This window comes from Nannospalax galili, unplaced genomic scaffold, assembly GCF_000622305.1.
Source record: "Nannospalax galili isolate Female #2095 unplaced genomic scaffold, S.galili_v1.0 scaffold489, whole genome shotgun sequence".
NCBI classification, from domain to species: domain Eukaryota; kingdom Metazoa; phylum Chordata; class Mammalia; order Rodentia; family Spalacidae; genus Nannospalax; species Nannospalax galili.
The window spans coordinates 1,635,168-1,651,159 of record NW_008360302.1 but is presented as its reverse complement, the minus strand read 5'-3'; the positions used below and the strand labels follow the sequence as shown (position 1 = coordinate 1,651,159).

The 15,992-nt window shown below is 43.5% G+C and overlaps 1 pseudogene; it reads left to right on the top strand.

The window, feature by feature from the left end:
• The first annotated feature begins 682 nt into the window (after positions 1-682).
• On the top strand, positions 683-5,691 carry LOC103726640 (annotated as a pseudogene).
• Positions 5,692-15,992: the final 10,301 nt, after the last annotated feature.

Genomic DNA, 15,992 nt, shown 5'->3' with positions numbered 1-15,992 from the left:
CAGTCAATCTATCTATCTATCATCTATCTATCATCTATCTATCTATCATATTCATCCATCCATCCATCTATCTGTCTGTCTATCATCTATCATCTATCTATCATCTGCCTATCATCTATCTATCTATCATCTATCTTATCTATCTACCTACCTACCTATCATCTACCTATCATCTATCTATCTATCTATCTATCTATCTATCTATCTATCTATCAATCAATCAATCATCTATCTATCATCTATCTTCTGTCATCGATCTATCATCTATGTATAATTCATTTATTTACTTTTGTAGTTCCTGGGAATTGAACCCGTGATTTACTTCCGGTGTTTTGAGACAAAGTCTCACTTTGTAACCCAGGCTGGTCTAGAATTCATCCTGTAGTTTTCTTTGTGTGTGTGTGTGTGTGTGTGTGTGTGTGTGTTTTCTTAAGAAAGATTTATTTTGACCCGCTTAATCTTAAGATAATGTATGTGCTATGTAAAAACAACACTGAAAACCTGTTACCTCTGATCCTCATGCTGTCTTCTAAGGCTGTCTCGGGACTGAAGCTCAGTGAGGGCGTGGGTATGTTAGTGTGGATAAGCTGGGACCAGGAGTTGGGAGTTGGAGCTTCTGGGACAGCAGGACCAGAGGTAGCTGAGACCAGTTGATGCTGGGGAGATCTATGAGAAGGCCACTATGGGTCAGGGCTGTCAATACACTGCTCGTCAGGACCCCAACCATCCTATTCCAAGGGTAAGCCATGGGAGTTGAGCCAGCATGTGGTGTGGATGAGCACATGGCCAATGCAGAAGTCACATGGTGGCAGGCTGGAGATGGCTGGCAGGTAGTAGGCCCCTTCCCATCTCCTCGGCCCTGTGGCATCATCTATGCACCTAACATCCATTTCTCTTTTATCATATTGGCATCTTTATAGGGGACTCTTGAAAACCAGAGGAGTCACACACCATGGGATGCAGCCATGGTGGGAGGGAAACCAATGGCAGGCCAGTCAATGAGGGTCAGTAGCCTTACGTTGGGCCTAAAGCACACCCATGTCCATATAGGCCACTCCTGAAGAAGGGCCTTCTGTGATGGCAGGTTTTTGCACCTGCTTGTGTTGGCTGCCTATGAAAAATATTAGAATCAAAGACCCCAGGTGTAGGCTGTGAGGAGTAGGGACAATGGCAGCAGCTCTTGCCTGGTCTCAGCATAGATGCACCTGGTGCTCCAGCCAGGGCAGTATGGGAGTCTGTATGCCCTCCTTCTCAGTACTGCTTTGAATGGGGCCCAAGCTTTTGTCTTTAGGATTAATTATGGAGTTAACTATGGTAACTCCAAGGTAACTGCAAAGGGCTGGGGAGAACTGTGAGGGAACACCAGGCTGTGCATAGTCTACTAACCCACCTACCCCGCTATGACCAGCTTGATGAGCTTGAACAATTTCCTTGATGTCATTGAACTCTGTCCCTTGCTCTGTAAAATGGGGTGTTGATTGCAGATGCCCATGAGCATAAGGCAAATGTATAAAAGAGCTGGGCCTATTGCATGCACCTGTACATCCTTATTACATGCTGCTTGGACCTGACCACAGTACAAAAAACCCTTGTGGGATCCTCCACTGAAAGCTTATTTCAGCATCTGAACTGGAGTCTCCCAGGGCATCTGATGGGTGAAGCAACATTGCATGGTCATCTATCCAACTAACACAGACACTGAGTACTTCCTGTGAGCCCACAAGTGAATAAATACATATGAACCCAGGACCCTGGCTCTGGTGGCTTCTCTGGACACCGTGTTGATGGGAAGATGGGGGTGAGGTCCTGTTAGTGATGGAAACCCTTTTTCATCCAGGCAAAGTGGTCTAACCACAGAGTGGCTGCCAGACCTAAGGGGAGGCTGTGGCTGGAGGAGTGGTTAGCCTCTGATGGAGGCAGGATGATGCCTGTCCCCTCAACCCAGCCGTGTGCACTGCAGCTTTGGAATCAATAATTTGGAGTCCAACCTGGATGTGAACCTTACTCCTCTGCCTTGTCTTGGGTAAGTCACTTTAGTGCTCTCAACCTTAGTTTTTCCACCTGTAAAATGGTAATAACTGCATCTTTAATTAGTCATTCATTCATTCATTCATTCATTCACGACAACTGAACGAGGTACAGAATGAGTGTCCTTTATCTGAAATGCACAGAACTGGGAGTGGTTCGGACTTCTAAGTTTTTTGTATTTTAGAATATTTTCATAAACCTTCTTAGTTGTGAGTCATTAATTTGATAATCTGAAATCCAAACACTCCAAAATTTGAAACTTTTTGAGTGTCATGGTTCAAATACCTCAAACATTACAGAGCATGGAAGAATCTGGCCTTTCCATGGAGAATCAAGGACCCTTACATACAAGTCGATCTGTGGGAAGGAAAAGCTAGGTGAGTACTGGTACGGCTGTTGAGTGGGGAAGTGGAAGGATGAGGTAACATCTGGCTCACCCTTAGCTGGCCAGTGGACACCAGCACTGAAACCTCTGCTCTCAGGAAATCTGGACGGCTTCCCTGGGTACTCCAAATGCGGTGGCTGTGAAGATGGCACAAGGGGCAGCCACTTGCTTCTGGACAGTCCCAGGGGACAGCCAATGACCTTAACCAGTCCATATCCCCCACCTCCCTGTCTGGGGCATCCTATGGTCTTCTGTCTTCTCAGTTTTACCCTTTAATCTTTCACTAAAAATTTACCCTTGGGGGCTGGAGAGATGGAGAGATGGCTCAACGGTTAAGAGCACTGACTGCTCTTGCAGAGGATGTGGGTTCAATTCCCAGCACCCACATGGCAGCTATGAACCGTCCTTAACTCCAGTTCCAGGGGAATCCAAAGCCCTCTTCTAATCTCTGCAGCATTGCATGACACAGGTACACTCACATACATACAGGCAATACATACACATAAAATAAAAATATAATATTTTTTTAAAAAATTACCCTCAAACCACAGCCACTGAGAGAAGACACCAAGAGCAAGGGACCAGTCAACGATGTACAGCTCCAGGCCAGTCTGGTCTGGTCTGGTCTGAGCCTGCTCAAATACGCTCTACAAACAAGGAATACTAATTTTTGTATTTTTCAAATAGTTGAAAAAAACCCCAGTAATTTTATGATATGTAGGAATCATCTGAAATTCACATGGTGTCTCTCATTTGCTGTGCAGTCTATAGTCACTTCTGTGTCACAAGGCAGAGGTGACTGGGGAGTTGGCATAGAGCATGCTTTGACCCTTTGTGGAAAGTCTGCTGATCCCAGAGTTACAGACATCTGCCTTTCAGAAGCACCTACACTTCAATTCACACTCATGCCTTGAGCGAGACTAAAGCTTTAATAGGGCAATCCAGAGTCAAGTAAGTCTGAGCTAGAGTTCCTAGCTTCCAATTTCAGCTTCAGCAGACTAACATGGGACTTTGAACAACAAGGCTACTTAAGAACTGCACTCCTAACTTTAAAAAGGAAGGCAATAACTAGGATATATTCCAAGACCCAACGGTCCCTGGAACATGAAGATTGGCCAATTCTAGAGAATTCTGCTAAAGTCTAGCTCTTCCCGTCAATCTTCAGTTTGAACAGAATATTCATTAATATTAGACCCTTGTCATTTGTGTGACACTTCAGGCATTTCCAAGCCTCCCAGAAGATGCCTGACCTGTCTATTTATCCAGTCAAACCTGATTTTCTCATGCACTCCTAGTAAAGCCAGGGATGGCACTGTGTCCAGTCCTAGGGCAGCTAGCTGCTCTTTCCTGATTACAGCAGAACAGGACCTACAAAATATCTTAAAACATTTTGGGGCTGGATAGATAGCTCAGCAGTTAAGAACGCTAAATGTTCTCGCAGAAGACCTGGGTTCAGATCCCAGCACCCACATGGCAGCTAACAACTGTCTGTAACTCCAGTTCTAGGTGATCTGACGCCCTCTTCTGACCTCTGCGGGCACTGCACGACACTGGTGCACTTCCATATATGCAGCCACAACTGTCCTTAACTCCAGTTCCAGGGGATCCGACAGCCTCTTCTGTCTTCTGCGGGCATTTATCTATATGTGGGATACATGCATATACATAAAATAAAAAAATAATAAAATATTAAAAAAAATTTTTTTTTGTAAATAAAGGCTCCATGTTCATGATGTTGGCCCTCTCAAAAGTCTCAGGAAGGATTATTCATGAGTGACATGGGTCCACTTAAAAGTATTTCAATTGGGGACTCTAGCTTGCAGTGGTCATTTCTAGAAACAAACATGTCTTTAAATACAGCTCCTGGGAGTGGCTTGCTTTTATGTCAGTCATAGCTTCCAGTTCCCAGAACCTGCTGATTTCAGCAGCATCCCATACCCACAAGTCACCTGAGGGGGCCTGCACCTTGGAAAGGATATTATTTGAACACCACAACAAGTTGCAGTCTCAATTGCAACCACAACCTGCAACGGTACCAAAGCATGCACAAGCAGCAGCAGGACTTGGCTCTTGGCTCTATTTCGGCTCCACTCTCGAAGCATGTGTGTTTCTGAAAATGTAAACACTTCTGAGCCCAGAGACATGGAAACAAATTGCATCACCTAGATTTTTGTTGTTGTTGTTTATAATAGACTATCTTGGCAGGGCAAATTAGCTGGTTGTGTGCTATTTAAAACCCTTCCTGCTCCATTCCATTCCCCATTTTGTGCCTGTATTACAGAGTTGCCCAGAGGGAGGAATTCAATCAGCATCAGAAGAATGCATTGAAGTCCTATTTCCTAAACCCCAGGGAAGATCTGAGTGGGAGGGGAGGACTCAGCTTTCTAAGGATAGAGTCCTTTTCATGTCTGCTTTTCCAGGCTGGATGTTGGGCCCAGATGACAAATGTCAGTAGGAGGGAGCAATGGAGCAGGTGACTGGATGACAAGTGTGTGTGCATGTGTGTGTGTGTGTGTGTGTGTGTGTGTGTGTATACACTTTCTGAGGCTTCAGTGGGCCTAGAGTTGTCAGTTTTTAGTTGACAGAAAGGACTGCAGGTCAGACCAGCATCCCATCATTGTCAGAACTCCCATTCCTGGCCAGAAAACGTATTTGACCAAACTGCTCTATCAGTCCTTGTGGTCAAGAATCTGGACTGCTGGGCTGAAGGTCACCTTTTTTCTCTGCTGTCCCAAGGGTGCCCTGGCCAAGAGTCCCCTGCAGATGACTGCCACTGCTGTGTATGACATCTCCTACATGGTGGTTGAGTTGATGGCCCTGGGCAGTGACCCTCTCATCACCTGGCTTCAGTTCAAGATGGTACATGTGCTGGAGATGCTGGGGTAGCTGGTGAATGAGGGCAGCCTGGTGGTAAAGGAACTGAGAATGGAGAGGGACAGCCTCAGGAAGGAGGTGGAATGGCTACATAGAGCCAGGCTGCCTGAGCTGAGGTGAGCCTGGGACCAGACAAAATGATGTGGACCTGAGGGATCCCAATCAGCCTGGTTTCACTCTGTAGGAGCTGACAGACTTGCTGCAGGAGCACAACAAGCTCCAGTTACTACTGCTGCTGGTGCAAGAGGGCTATGGCTCTACAGAGTGGTCTGATTCCACCAAGAAAAGTACCAGGAGGAAGAAGAGATGCTTTGGTTACCAGGGCCAGCAATGCCTCTAGTGACAGGGAGGAAAGAACCATCATGAAGACACTGCTCTCTTTCTGTTCAGGAAAGCATACCTAGATTGAAGACCACGGCCAAGGCAGTGAAAAGACACAACTGCCAAGATGCTTTTTGGAGCCATCTCTCCATGCCATGTGTCCACCTCTGCTCACTCATTCATTCCCCCCTCAGAACAGTCTGAGGAGGAAGATGTTCTTACTTACTCTCTGGCTTCAGAACTGGAGAGCCACGAAGGTTTGGTCAGGGCAGGTGAAGAAGCACCAAGAAATCCAGAGAGCAGGAGAGACAGCAACAGGGCCACCTCCCACTTCAACCATGTGGAGATCTGTTCTGGCCTCCTGGATATTGGCTTAGAGAGGGAGGGAGGGAGGGGGGAGGGAGGGAGACATATAACCCTGGCTGTTCTAGAACTTGCTATGTAGACCATGCTGGCCTCAAACTCAGAGATCTGTCAGCCTCTGAGTGTTGGGATTAAAGGTGTAGCTACCAAAACCATCTGATAATTTGGTTTTAACATGTGGCAGAGAGATGAAAAAATAGGAAAATACAAAATTTACTTCATCAATATTTGGTGAAAACGTGGTTTCTCACACATATGATTTTTGTATTAATAGTAAAATGAGGTTTTTGTTGTTTTGTTATTGGGGTTCTTTTTTGGTCTTTTTGAGACAAAGTCTTCCCTATAGCCCCAGATGGCCTGAAGCTTGCTATGTAGACCAGGCTGGCCTCATCTCAGAGAGATCCACCTGCTTCCGCCTCCCAAGTGCTGGGATTAAGTGTGTACCACCAAGCCTGGCTTTAAAAGTAAAATGATTTTTATGGTTAAAAACTAGAATCTGGAGCAGTGTGCTGAAGTTACTTTTTTTCTCTGCTGTCTCTCCCTGGTCAAGTCAGACTGCAGCTCCACCCTGGATGAGCACAGGGCTGAGCTGGCTGGACTGGCTGCCCTGCATGCTGCTGCCTCCCTGGGACTAGTGCACTTTCTTGATTTGTTTGGAAGCTGGTGACCATATAGCCAGCCTGCTTGCCTCCCAAGTCTGAGTCTTACTGTACCTCTGTTTTTCACTCATGCCAGCTAGTCAGAATGCGTGTTATCCATGGGCCCCTGGGGATAGTTGAGTGACCCAAGTCCCTTCTAAAACCTTGAGGAATGGGGCTAGAGAGATGGCTCAGTGGTTAAGAGCACTGGTTGCTCTTGCAGATTCCCAGTACCTACATGGTGGCTAACAACTTCCTGGAGCTCCAGTTCCAGGGGAATCCCACACCCTTGTCTGACCTCCATGGGCACTGCATGACACAGGTGCACTTAACATACCTGCAGGCAATACACTCATACACATAAAATAAAAAATAAAATTAAAAATTAAAAAACCCCCCAAATGTTGATGGTGTCAAAGCATAGGGTGTTTCTTAGAGGCACTGATGTGGAACCAAGGCCACTCTGAAAGGCTCCCCCCTCTGCCATTGCTGTTTTGTACATGTTAAGGGGACCAGGCTGTTTCAGATAAAATGCTGTGTGCAGCCACAGTGCATAAGGGGGGCTCAGTAGTGGGGAACGACAAGCACAAGTGTCCTGGAATCTGATCACAGTGAACGACAGAACAGACAGTATTTTGTGAATGAAAGTTCACATCCAAGAGATTTTGTTTTACTATAGTTAATATAAGCTGTGAAATTAGAGAGGTTTAAATGCTGAAAATATTCTGGGAAAAGGTGCAGGTTGGTTCTGTGGGCGTCATTCAGCTTCCTAGTCACTGCTCTGGCACCACAGGCCCAGAGCCATAGTTTACATCCCATCTGTAAAGTGAGGTGACTGCCCTCGAGGAATGGCAGCAAAGTCAGTGCTAATACTACACATTTCTTTCTGAAATGAAAGCATTAACAAGTTTTCAGATTTGACCTCCATGCCTGGGGGATGGGGAAACCCTCCTGTTTTGGACCTTCCTTAGCATTTCCTGTTGATGACTGGCAGGCTCTCTATTTGTGCCATCTTTCTGAGTCAAAACAAGTTGCAGCAGTGTGTTCTCTAATCCTCTTCTACTTGTTTCCAGAAGCAACTGTGATCATGGGGCCCAACACCCAGCAGCCAGGAGCCCAAGGCAATAACCTTCAACCCTGTGAAGAGGCCAGTGTCCTCTCATGACCCAGCATCTAGGTGATGGCAGAAGGGCTCCTGGAGAACTTGTCCCAGCAGCCTCCAGCTGGAGTAACACAGGAGGTATGCAGACATCTGTGCGGCTTTACTCTTGAAAGGGTATGTAGGGAGTCAAGTGATTTAAAGTTTTACAAGAAAAATGTTCAGAAAATGCTTTACATTGATTTAAATTAAACACATATCTTTAGACATTTCAGGCTTGGGGCTGAAAGCAGACTTGGAGAGGTGAAACTCCCTTCTCACAATGCCCAGTAGGGCCCATGTCTGAGCTGGGACCTCTGAAGGTGGGCTATAATGCCAGCTGTCTTGTCTGAAATGCTCCCAGGTGACCCAGTACTCAGAAAGACTGGGAGGCACTGGCTCAAGGAAGTGTTTACTCTTGAAACTCAGGTGCAAGGTGGACTGTCTGGAGCATACTCTTGGGTCTGGGTGCTTTGCAGATAAGATAAAGTGATCTCAAGATCTGAGTGATACAGTGACAAATCACTGGGGAACTTTACTAGATCACATAGGTGTTAACATCAAAGCCCTGGCATTTAAGTCCATAGGGTTTAGCTGCAAATGGTCTTGGTATTGACCCCAGACTGGACATAGATCTGGCAGAGGTCAAAGGCTCACACTTGGGGGTCTTTTTCCATTATTTGACAGCCAGGAATAAAGTAAGGATGCAGGGTAAGTTGCTGAGGTGTTGGCTGAGATGAGTCTAAGTCCTGTGCCCAGTATTCCCAGCCCTGGCTTTGAAGACCTCTGTTCCTTACAGAAAAAAATGAAACTTCCTAGAAGTGACTATGTCCCAAGTTTTTAAATAAAATCTTGAGACCTAAGAAGAATGGATTCTTGTTTGTCCTGTGAGCAATGTATTATCTTCTACTAGACTGGGGCAACTTGTCTCTGCTGCTAGGAATGGGATCTGTTCAGGTTGCAAGCGCAGTAGGTGGTGCCTGGCAACTGGACAGCACGCCAAGGACCATGGTCTGGCATGTCTAGCAAGCTGCTCCTGGGTACTGGAAATGGAGGAGACAGACTCCAAAGGGGGCCTCTGGCTCAGGCACACTTACTAGCATGTTGATAACTGCTCAGAGCAAGCAGCAGTGTGGAGCCAGGTGAAGATCACACACATCAGAATCCATCAGGTCTGTATGACCATGGGCAAGTCACTGTTCTGAGATGGCCTTCTCTTCTGCAGGAGAGAACTACCTCCCTTTCAGAGTTTGGTTAAATGTGGCTGTGTATAAAACATTCAGTGGCCTAATTCAGATATACAAAATGGTAGCTGCTTTTAGCCAATTAAAAAGTTTTTGTTTTTGTTTTATCACTTGCCTTAGTGCCTAGGACTTGTTCAGGGTGACTGGTCGGATAAGGGCTTGACTTTCCAATTGACTCAAGCAGTGGATCTTCTTGGTTAGGGGGCAAGTTTATCCTTTAGGGAATAACTGTGAGAAGGTATTTTTTGATAGTTATAACTGTCTCCGTGTACTATTGACATCTAGTGGGCAGACACTATGGTCTGCAGGTTGGCAAATATCCTACGATGTACAGGACAGTCCCTACTTACCCCACTTCCTCAGCCCCAAATGTCAGTAATTCTGAGACTGAGATTCTAGACCTAAAGGGAAAAGTGGGGCTTTGACTAGAGCAGGGGAGGTAGAAACAAGTTTCTAAGTGTGGGATCTGGCAATATCTGAAAACTCCAGCAACCGCTCTGGAATGAGGAAACCTTTTCTTAATTAACACACTTCAATCAGCTGAAATCCAAGGGAGTTAAGACAGGTTAGACTCAATAACGATGGACTGGTCAATGGGACTGATTTAAGCAGCCTTTTGGTAAATGTTAGTGTTTGGGTATAAAATGTCCCCAAAGGCTCATGTGTTGAAGGACTGTTCTCCAGCTAGTTGTGCTACTAAGAGGTGAATGGCCATGAGGGTGCTAACCTCATCATTGGATTAACCCACTGACGACTTCATAGCTGAATGGCTTGTTAGGAGGTAGGGCCTAGGGGGTTGTGGCAGGCCCTTCAAGGTGTGCCTTTGAGGGTATCTCCTTTTTTGGTCTTTTTGAGACAGGGTCTCCCTGTAGCCCTAGCTGATGTGGAAGTCACTATGTAGACCAGGCTGGCCTTGAACTCACAAAGATCTGCCTGCATCTGTCTCCTGAGTGCTGGGACTAAAGGCATGCACCACTGTACCCTGCTGAAGGGTATCTTCTTGTCTACAGTCCCTTCCTGTTTTTTATCCACCATGAGGTGAGCCAGATTTTGCCCACATGCCATCCACCATTATGTTCTGCCTCAACACAGAACCAAGTGACTGACCTCTGAAACCAAACCAAAATAAATCTTCTTAAGTTATCTCAAGTATTTTGTCACAGCAACAAAAGCAAGTTCATAGAGATGTGAAAAAGCAATAGAAATGGATCAAAACAGAAAAGCAACGAGAAACTGAACTGTGGTCTAGGAAAAAAGATGCGGTTTACTTCTTTCCTTTCTAGGATAAGGCAAACTACATATTAAGACTAAATAGTAAGTGGGAGTTTGCATGGCTCTGGCAAAAGGTAACAAAGTCATCTGTTTAGGTCACTACTTGCTCATGTATACCTCAAAGACTACGTAAAAATCCCAATTCCATCATAGTTTTGGCCAATTTTGACATGCCATTTGCATGGCAGGGCACTTTAGTAACCAGTGAGTTCATAACTCAAGTCTGAACAGTTGGTCTGAGCCCTTCATGGTCATTACTTTGAGAATACAAAGTAACCCTAAAGTATTAAAATGTACTACTAAATCCTTTGATCGGTATTTCCAGGAATTAAAAATTACTGAGTTAAATGAAAAAAATGTTTACAGTTTAGCAACAAAGGAGACATTTTCCATGGAATCTTTTGAAAATGTGCTTAGACTTACAGATTTTCATTTTTACTTTAAGCCAATTTCTTAGATTCTTAACTCTCAGCTTTATTTTCTGTAAAATGGGGCTAACAGCCCTAGGACTTTGGTAGATTAAGTAAGATCATGCATGGGTGGTTCACTTCATGTCATGCTGGCCAGACAATTAATATTCTAAAACTTGAAGGCTTCTGCTTTCACTGTTCATTGCTCTTCATCACTTCAAAAGTATCTTTCAGTCATGCTAGGCTTTACAAAGAACCAGAACAAGACAGATGCTAATTCGTGACTTTGCAGCATCTCTAGGAATGTTCCCAGAAGTTTTGGAAATGAGAGTCAAAATACCAAGTCTGTGAGACAGGGAGTTAGATGCCCTCTAACAAAGAAAACAGGGGAATGTGAATTACAAAGGGTGCCCAAGGCTAGAGGGTAATGGAGTTCTATCACTGCTGTGTCTTGAGAGATTTGGAGCCCAGCTTAGGAGCAACCTAGGCTCAACAGAAAGCATAGGAAATGACAAGGGACCCAGTTGTACTATAAAAGGTGACAAAATTCCCTTTGGTGTCAATTTCGATTTAAAAAATCTCAGAATGCAGAGACCTAGAGTCCAAGTGACTCCATCTTCTGCTTAGAAGAGGTTACACCAAGTGTGTCCAGATGGTAATGGTAGTGGAGGAGATGACAGCCAGTACTATTTCTGGAGCAGATTTAAAAAGTCTAATTTCCTGGAGAAAAATATACTGGGGCAAGAACTGAAGTCTCTCTCCCAAAAAGATTGAGGAAACAAGAACAAGGAGGGCCTGTCTACTCTCTGCAGGCCCTCATTACACATCTGACGTGAGGATATAATCACCTAGAGAACTCATTCTAGAGAATGAGACCATATCTCATTGGTTTACATGGAGTCAGAAAAGGCCCCTGAGAACATTATTTAGAGTCTGCTTTCTCTAATTCAATGGACAGCAGCTTTCCAAGTATGGATTAGGAAAACCTTCATCTGTTTGCTTAAAAGACAAAACCGATAAAGATCTGAAGATCTGTCTTGGCTTCTCTGTAAGACTTTTCTGAATTAGTCACATCTGAAGTATATTCACTAAAGATGTAACAAATGTGCCAAGTGGCCAAACCCATACCTAGTATTGTATAGGGAGGAAAGTTGCCATCTACTCCAAATATAACTAAGAGCTCATTCATAGTCCTATCTTGGGTTTCTTGTAGCCTAGATACAGAGAAAGTGCTTAATTAAATTAACATAAGCTATCTTAAGTAGCTTTACAGGCTGGGGACATAGCTTGGTAAAACATTTGTCTAGCATGTACAAGGTCCTGGGTTCTATCCCCACAACATGGGGATAGAGTAGGTTCAAGAGTTATTTTCTGGTACCTATGCAAGTATTTACACATAAATTTCCTAACAGTATTTCCACCAAGTTTTCATAGTCTTCATCCAACATGGAAGAAATTAGCAGCATATTTGGTGTTCCCGTGATCTTAAGTGGCCTCTTAGAAAATTTTACTTCATGAACAATATAAAATCTTAGTAACTATGGCCATTTATTAAGTCTATTGCTTAGGACTGTGAGGAATGGAGGTATAGCTAAAGTATGTTTTGAGGTGATAAAATTATATTTTGATTATAATCTAATAAACTTCAGACTTCTAATATAGGTAATTTACAAATGTTTATTAGAATTAGCTAAATATGGGGCTGGAGAGATGGCTCAGTCATTGAGAGCACTTGCAGAGGTCCCAGGTTTGGTTCCCAGCACCCATATAACAGCTCACCAACACCTGTAATTCCAGGGTATCCAGCACAGGCAAAACACTCATACACATAAAATAAAAATGTAAAGGAATTAGCTAAATATTAAAAGTTAGGCATTTTTCTCAGTCCTTGAGATTGTTTTGTATTTTAAATTCCACTTATCTACAATACCCAGTATCGCACTTCCACAGTTTACTGCTTAGTTTTTTATCAACACATACCAGATACATCTGGGAAGAGGGAACCTCAACTGAGAAACTTCCTCCATCAGACTGGCCTCTTGAGCAGGTCTATGTGGCATTTTCTTGGTTGTTACAAACAGCCCACTAAGCAGCATGTCTCCATGGTCTCTGCTTCATTTCCTGCCTTCAAATTCTTGCCTTGAGTTCCTCCATTGGCATCTCTTGATAATGTACTGTAGAGAAACATGAAAAAACCCTTTCCTCCCCTAGTTGAGTCTGGTTATTTATGGTGTTTATCACAGCAAAAAACAAATACAGAAACTGGTACCAGAGTGGGAGCTTGGTGTGATGTACCTAACCATGCTGGTTTGGGGGAGGACTGTTGGATTTTAGAACTTTGGGCTGTTTTATTGTGGGAACTTGGAAGACAGTGCTGAGACACATGTAGACAATGGAGGCCTGGCTTGTAAATTCTGGGGGAAGATTGAGAGTCCCTTAAACACTATGGGGCAGTATCAGGCCCAAGGACATATCTGCAATGTAACCTCTACACCTAAGGCTCATGGAACATAGAACAGGGATAAATAAGGACACTAAGGAATCAGTTCTCAATAATGAAGCTCCTCATGCAGTGGAGGGCCAGGAACACAAAAGGTCACAAATGGCCAACGTGTAGTGATTAAGAGTCTGCTTTGGTCTTTCTACAGGACCCCTTTATTAAACTTCATCTGCCCAAGGCTCAGGGATCATCACAGAAGAGGGAGTGGAGAGACTGTAAGGGCCAGGAAGGATGTGCATGACCATATGGAAACAGTCTTACAAGTTCCTAGGAACCTGCTCATGAGATTCTAGGGCAAAGGTGTCAGCATATACAAGCCCCATGCAAACTCAGGCAGACAGTAACCCAGCATTAAAGTAGGAAAATGAACAGCAGATCCCAATCTTATCTAAAGGAATGTTGGCAATACACATATACATAAAAGAAGAATAAAAGAAAAAAAAAAAAAGCAAAATTGAGTTTTCTTATAGGAGTCAGATGTGAACTAATTCTCAATTGCTTTCTGTTAGGATAAACACCATGACCAAAACACAACTTGTAGAGTAAAGGATTTAGTTCAGCTTACCACTTACAGTCCATTGAAGGAAATCAGGGTAGGAACCTGAGTCAAGAAATGAAGCAGAGACCAGGGAGGAAAGCTGCTTACAGGCGTGCTGCTTCCTCTATCTTGCTCAGCTACCTTTCTTAAAGAGCCTATGCCCCCCTGCCAGGAATGGCATCACCCACATTGGCTTAGGCCCCAATACATCAATTCACAAGAGAATGTTTCACAGGCCAATTTGATGGAGGTGATTCCTTGATTGAGGTTTCTTCCCCCAGTGTCTCTAGTTGGTGGCAAGCTGACAAAAACTAGTACAATTCACCCCTTGTCAACTTGACAAACATCACTACTAAACCATAACTTTTTTGTTTACCCTCCTCCCCAAGATCTCGTGTTACTATCACTATACAAAAAGGTACAAACTTGAAAGTCCCATAGTCTTTAAAAAAAATTCAAACCCTTTAAAAGTTCAAAGACCCTAATTGGGCTCCTATTAAATCTCAAATGAGTTAAATATTTTGCTTCAAAGGGAAAAAATGGACATTTAAGTAAAACCAAAGTTCAGGAGTGCAGCTCACTGTCCAACATCTGAGACTCACAATCTAGGCTCCAAAGGCTTGGGCAACTCCACATCTCTGGCTGTACCATCTACAGCACACCTAGGTCTTCTGCAAGAACAGTCAGTGTTCTTAACCACTAAGCCATCTCTCCAGCCCCTAGAGTTCCTTGTTTTAAGAAGAATAGCTCTTCCTCACCTAGCAGTAATCAGTTGCCAATATTTCTTCAGCTAAGACAGGGGTCTGCTGTTCACTTTCCCCTGACAGGCAAATAATTTTTAACTTGGTCAAGAACATTCTAATTTAACAGACTCCAGATCTGTTTAAGTTGTCTTATATTTTGAGGTTTTGTGTAGCTGTTAAGATGGCTTGACTGTGGATGGCTCCACACCTGTATGCATGCGGGCAGCAGTCACTGCACTTGGTAAGTTCTATGTGTGCGTGTGTAAGGTGGAGTACTGGAGGTGCTTACAGCTCTCAGTATTTCTGCATAAGCCTTTCATATTAAAAAGGTATTTATGTAATCTTACAAAGACTGAACATTTATAATTTTAAGCACATCCAAAGACACCGAGAAAAGTTAATTCTATGATTCATTTAGTCCTTACATTACAAACATCCCCATTTACGATGAGACATAAATGATCTTAAAAAAAAAAAAAAAAATCACTGAGGGCCTGGACATACATGGTTTCTCTTCAGCGATTTTTCTTTTGCATTATGATCCCCATCTCTGACCTAAGAACTCTATTTGCTGTTTTAAAGCTGACCACTTAGCCTCCCCACTCAAGTTCTCTTGCAGTGTTCGAATGGCCCCTTTAAAATGAGAAAACACACCTATGGAAGGTAGCAGAAGTTTCAATGGCATAAAAACTGAGTTATTTCACAATTTCAATAATTCTACATGGTCAGCTTAAATGAAAAAGAAATAATTACTATGAGAAACTCAAATGGAAATTCTTAGTCTGCATTAATCTGAATCTCATTAGGTTTCCCAATATCCTTTCCTGTACTTTCTTAATGCTGCAAATGATCTAGGATAGGGTAGATAGTCCTGCTAATATCGGTAAGAGTTTCTGGAGCCTTAAATTTCTGGAGCACTTTATAAGAAAATACATACAGGCAATGCACGGTACAGCAGGTAAAGGCTTAAAACTAGGGCAAATGCTAACATTAGTTACAGTTTGAGCTAACCTTGGCAAGAAGAGTTTTCAGATTATTTTGAAGGCCTCCTGAAAGATCTTGTCCTTGAATTGTGTATTATAATGCATATAATTTGTTCTTGCCCAACACAATCTACACATTCCAGTATTCTAGCAGTCTTACAATCTATCAAAAAAAAAACCTAAATGAAAAGACTTTCTATGGCTGTGTCATACTTCTATATTAATAAAAATTTGATTTCTTTAAATTAACCTTAAAGATGGCTTTATTCTTTTTAATCAAATGGAAACAATTTACTCCTCATCATCAAGTCAGTTTCATAAATGAAGTATTATTTGTGTCAACCATAGAATTTTTCAGAAGGTAGTTTTAAGTGAAAGTTTAAAAACTCAACTTTCAGGATGGGAGATGGCTCAGTAGGTAAAGTGCCTGCTGTGCAAGTATGAGAACTCGAGTTAAGATTCCCAGCACCCACATAAGAGCCAGGTAATCTCAGGGCTGGGCAGTGGGCTGAGATGGGGGATCCCCAGAGCTGTGTGGCCAAGCAGTGAAACATG